The sequence below is a fragment of the Pezoporus occidentalis genome, unplaced genomic scaffold (genome assembly GCF_034315485.1).
Source record: "Pezoporus occidentalis ecotype Australia unplaced genomic scaffold, CSIRO_AGI_Poc_V1 ctg265, whole genome shotgun sequence".
Lineage (NCBI taxonomy): Eukaryota > Metazoa > Chordata > Aves > Psittaciformes > Psittacidae > Pezoporus > Pezoporus occidentalis.
Genome location: NW_026914556.1, coordinates 163,051 through 168,458, shown reverse-complemented (window position 1 = coordinate 168,458; position 5,408 = coordinate 163,051). Strand labels below are relative to the sequence as shown.

General features: G+C 49.1%; 1 long non-coding RNA gene across 2 annotated transcripts; it reads left to right on the top strand.

The window, feature by feature from the left end:
- The first annotated feature begins 114 nt into the window (after positions 1 to 114).
- LOC134166568 (uncharacterized) lies at positions 115 to 3,149 on the top strand. 2 transcript variants are annotated; one of them, XR_009965916.1, is made up of 2 exons: positions 115 to 260; positions 2,172 to 3,149. It is a non-coding gene; the product is annotated as an uncharacterized LOC134166568 (long non-coding RNA). The 2 variants fall into 2 exon arrangements; XR_009965917.1 differs by lacking the exon at positions 115 to 260 and adding an exon at positions 263 to 394.
- Positions 3,150 to 5,408: the final 2,259 nt, after the last annotated feature.

The following is a 5,408-nucleotide window of genomic DNA, read 5'->3' as shown; positions in this document are numbered from 1 at the left end:
GGTGGGCGGTGTGGCGGATAGGCTCCGCCTGCCGCGGAACCGGGGCCGGGCGTACGGGTACCGCTGCACCGCGGACAGGCGCCGGGCGGGGCAGGGTTGGGCTAGGTTTTGTTCCGGTGAGGTGGCCCATGGAGCAGGCGGCGGGGAGAGGGGATCATCGAGCGGCAGCGGCGCAGGCAGGAAGGCAGGCAGCTAAGAGCGGGGTCCTGAGGGAGGGCGCTGTTGCCTTGGCGACCGGAGGGTGTAGGGCCAGGGCTGAGGTAAACGGCGCGTCTGTGGGGGACCAGGAGTAGAAGGGGGGGGTCACTGCCAGGGACGCGTTGCACAAGTACATAGCGAAGAACAGGTATGTCTGCAGGAGCATGAAAGTCATCATCCCCTGTGCTGGGCACTGGTGAGGCCTCACCTCGAATCCTGTGTTCAGTTCTGGGCCCCTCACTACAAGAGAGACCTTGAGGTGCTGGAGCGGGGCCAGCGAAGGGCACTGAGCTGGTGCAGGGCCTGGAGCACAAGTGTGATGGGGAACGGCTGAGGGACCTGGGGGGTTCAGTGTGGAGAAGAGAAGGCTCAGGGGGGACCTGATGGCTCCCTACAAGTGCCTGACAGGAGGATGGAGCCAGGAGGGGCTGGGCTCTGCTCCCAAGGAACAAGGGATGGGACAAGAGGAAACGGCCTCAAGCTGCACCAGGGCAGGTTTAGATGGAGCTGAGGAACAATTCCTTCCCCAGAGGGTGCTCAGGCATTGGAACAGGCTGCCCAGGGCAGGGCTGCAGTCACCGTCTGCAAGTGTTCACACACCGTGGAGACGAGGCCTCAGTGCCATTGGTTAGTGGTGACCTTGGCAGTGGTGAGATAGAATCAGAATCACAGAACGGTTTGGGTTGGAAAAGACCTTAAGATCATCCAGTTCCAACCCCCCTGCCATGGGCAGGGACACCTCACACTAAACCATGTCACCCAGGACTCTGTCTACCCTGGCCTTGAACATTGCCACGGATGGAGCATTCCCTGGGCAACCCATTCCGGTGCCTCACCACCCTCACAGTAAAGAACTTCTTCCTTATATCCAATCTAAACTTCCCTGTTTAAGTTTTAACCCATCACCCCTTGTCCTATCACTAGAGTCTCTAATGAAGAGTCCCTCCCCAGCATCCCTATAGGCCCCCTTCAGATACTGGAAGGCTGCTATGAGGTCTCCATGCAGCCTTCTCTTCTCCAGGCTGAACAGCCTCAACTTTCTCAGCCTGTCTTCATACAGGAGGTGCTCCAGTCCCTGATCATCCTCGTGGCCTTTTCTGGACTTGCTCCAACAGTTCCATGTCCTTTTTATGCTAAGGACACCAGCACCGCACACAGTGCTCCAAGTGAGGTCGTATGAGAGCATAAAGTTGGACTCAATGATCTTAAAGGTCTTTTCCAACCTAGCTGATTCTGTGAAGAGTCAGGGCTGCACTGAGAAGCCTGGCATGCCAGAAACAACATTCAGCCTGTCATTAAGTTGTTAATTTGTTCATTAAACTTCCTCCTGGGTTTTCTGTTGACTTACAGAGTGAAGTCATGCAGCTGACACACATCTGGTAAAACTGCTCAAAAGAAGTGTCTCAGCTCAAGCACCATTTGTTTAACACACTTCAGTGTCAGTGCTGGAAACAGCAGCACAAGCCTTATGTTTTCTGTAGCATGGTACAACCGAAGCTTCTTATAAACCTGGACAAAGCTGACTGGAAAAGTGGTATTTGGTCTGAGGCTGGGACAATGTTGCTTCATCTATGCCCATAGAGGACAAGAAAATCCAGACATCTCTATCGTAAAAACACAGGAGATGGTTACAAGTCACCTTTGTTCTGTCTGATTTAGACCCAAACTGCTACGTTTGTTTGTGTTCTTGCTCTTTATGTTAACATAGATAATGTTTAAAGATGGGCACAACCTTCTCATTTCTTAGGTCATTAGTACAGTGGTTTAACTTGTTACATTCTTTACCACTATTGGGCTTTTTGGTCATCTCAGCACATTTGAGCAAGGTATCATCTGTATTTTTTTTTGGGGGGGTCATTAAACAGAGCCTCACTTCTCCAGGGGACAAAAAATAGTTTGTCACTCTTAAAAGAAAATACCAACTGCCTAGGGGTTATAGTGCAAGCTTTAATTGATGTATTCTGCTCCTGTAGGTTGGCTTGGCCTCAACTGATGCACATTTCTGTGCTGTTTGACTACTGAATGCTTGCAGGCAAGGAAAATTGACACCAGAAAAGAGGGGGTGACTGTCAGGCAACACTGCAGACTGTATAAAGCCATGAGCAACCTGTTCTAGTGTCACAGCTGAGCCTGTGTCGAGCAGGTTGGAATTTATAGCTGCCTGAGATCCTGTCCAACCTGAACTACCAAGTGAGTCACTATTGGATCATCCAAAGAGCTGAGCTTCATCTAAGGTGTCAAATATTGGTCATTTTATTACACATTAACACCTATATATTAAATTGCTTCAATTTGGCCTCTTGTAGATAGTAGGAAACATCTCCTGATTGAAAATTCCTTGACGTACACAAAACAATATCTGGGCTGCTGTTGTCTCGCTTTGAGACTCTCAGGCAGGCTTGCTGGTTTGTTTAATATCAGATAATGACAAGTTTCTTTAATATCTGATAATGTCACTGTTTCATATCACACAAAAGTGTGTTGAGATGCACCCTTGTTTAAGAAGTACATCAAGAGACTCTATGATATCAACTATCAATTGCATTGGCTGGCTTGTAGGAAAACCAGGTTTCGGGTACTTTATTACTTTGCTGAAGTTGATGTTGATATGTGGTACCATAAACTGTCCCAAAAGAAGGGTCTGATAATATTTTAACATGAGAAGGGACTGAATTGAGATTTTCAGTCCTTAGTTTCACTGTTCAAAGTGACAATACTTTTCTGAATGTTCCCCATAAGAGTCTGGGAAGTGGATTATTGTCCCAGTTCAGAACTGCTTCTAGCAGAGAACAGGGGAGGAGGGGGAATCCTTGCCATTTATCAACAGGCAGCAGAAACTTCAGATTTGGCTGCTTGACAGGAGAAGATGCTGTTCCAGCCTCAGGATTTGATTTCATTCTCTCATAAATCTGAGTACAAAATTCTTACTGCCAAAATTGTTTAAAAGCAAATCCCTGATTCAGGTTTTATTTCTTAAAGGTGGAATTTATGTTCTTCATTCTCTTCCCATTCGTAATATTTGCTCTATGAGCACAGGACTGATGACTGTTTAATGCTGTTCATTAGGCAGAGTTAACCCTGGGGTCTTTAAAGATGTCAGCGTGTGTCATCTCTGTCTTCAGTCCAAATGAATTGCAATTCATTGTTAAGATATCCTCATTTTCCAGAGAATTAAAACCCCCTGAATAATGGTTTGCAGGTGACATGTCAAGGATGTTCTGGGTTGCAGCTGGAAACCAACAAAGAACATACAACATTCTCTGGTAGGATCAGCTCAGTAAAACATGGATGTAAAGGTGGGAGGAAAGAGATGGCCAGAGAGGAACCAAATCAGTCTGGGTTCTCTCTGCCAAGCCTTTGATGAGCTCCTCACCAGCAGCTCTTGGTCATACCCATCCCCTCTCTTCATTTGCAGCCCTGCCATTGTCCTGCCTTGTTCCCCAGGTGCTTCTGCGTTGGCAGCTGTTTTGCTTTGGGTTGTTCTGGCAGGTTTCAAGTCCTGGTTCGAAGCATCATTTTTACTTTCTGGGAACGACTGCAGGGGTTTGAGTTTTGGCAGCTGATTAACTCCATCTCTCAGGGCACTCATCATCAGTTACCACTGGGGAATGTGAGGAATTGGTTTAACTCAGCCCAGGAGCATTAGGAAGTGACATATTGGTGACAGCCTCCCCAGCAGCTGGTGTCACAAATAGTTTAGCTTTGAGCGTAGGCTCATGATTGTTGAGGGTGTTTCCTGCTGGAGGGGGCGAGGGCACCCCCAAATTCAGGCCAGATTGGATGGGGCTTGGAGCAGCCTGGTCTAGTGTGAGGTGTCCCTGCCCATGGCAGGGGGGTTGGAACTGGATGATCTTAAGGTCCTTTCCAACCCAAATTATTCTGTGATTGTATGGAATAAGCTGCAGGGGAGAACCACAGGGCTCAGGGGCAGAGAGCTCTGCGGTGCTCATGAAAAACAAACCAACCAGCATAAAAAACCCCAACAATACCTTTTCAAACCAAAGTTAAATACACAAAGTTCCTCTTCAAGTGCCTAACTCGCATCTCTTCCACCCACCCATCACTTCACATACACTCGAGCTGCCACTTGAAATGAAAGGTAGGGAAATCTTGTATTTGAGACAAAAGAAATGGGCCTTCAAAACGCTGCTGAAAAATAACTCTGTTAACTGTGTTGTTGGTGTGTGCTTTCAGGGCTGAGACAGCCTGCCTCTGCCCTCACAACTGGTAGTGGTAACTGTGTGGTTTGTGGAAGTCCCATGGCTCTGGCAGCTGCAGTAAGAAAACCACCTCTTGTGCTTTTGATGGGGAAACGGATTTATCTTATCAACACTTTGGGAGATGGGCCCTGGCCCTGCTGAACAGAGTTCACCAAACTGCAGTGGTGTTGAAGGAGGGAGAAGCACTTCAGCTCCATACCAGAGGCACTGGACTGTGCCTCTGGTATGTTCTGTTGCAGCTGGACCCCTCACCCAAACCCATCTGGGCTGCTGAAATCCCTTTGCATTTAATCACAGGCTGGTTTGCATTGGAAAGGACCTTAAAGCTCACCCAGTTCCAACCCCTGCCACAGGCAGGGACACCTTCCACTAGAGCAGCTTGCTCCAAGCCCCTGTGTCCAGCCTGGCCTTGAACACTGCCAGGGATGGGGCAGCCACAGCTTCTCTGGGCACCCTGTGCCAGCGCCTCAGCACCCTCACAGGGAAGAGCTTCTGCCTAAGAGCTCATCTCAGTCTCCCCTCTGGCAGGTTAAAGCCATTCCCCTTGGCCTGTCCTTACAGGCCCTTGTCCCAAGCCCCTCTCCAGGCTTCCTGTAGCCCCTTTAGGCACTGGAGCTGCTCTAAGGTCTCCCCTTCAAGAGCCTTCTCTTCTCGAGGCTGAACAAGCTCAGCTCTCTCAGCCTGGCTCCAGAGGAGAGCTGCTCCAGCCTTCGCAGCATCTTCATGGACTCCTCTGGACTTGCTCTAACAGGTTCTTGTCCTTCTTATGCTGCTCCCCAATGAAGCTGCATCAGCAAAGACAGCGTTTGCAGCCCACCTCTCATCTTTTCCACATAAAATTCTGACGAACAGTGTGAGACACAATATTTAGCAGCCCATGAGGGCTCAGTCTGAGAGTAGCTACTTCTGCCATCCCTCCACTCTTCCCCTTTACTGAAGAAAAGTGCCATGATCTTTCTTCTCAAGGAGGCCATGGTGGCTGTGTGACCA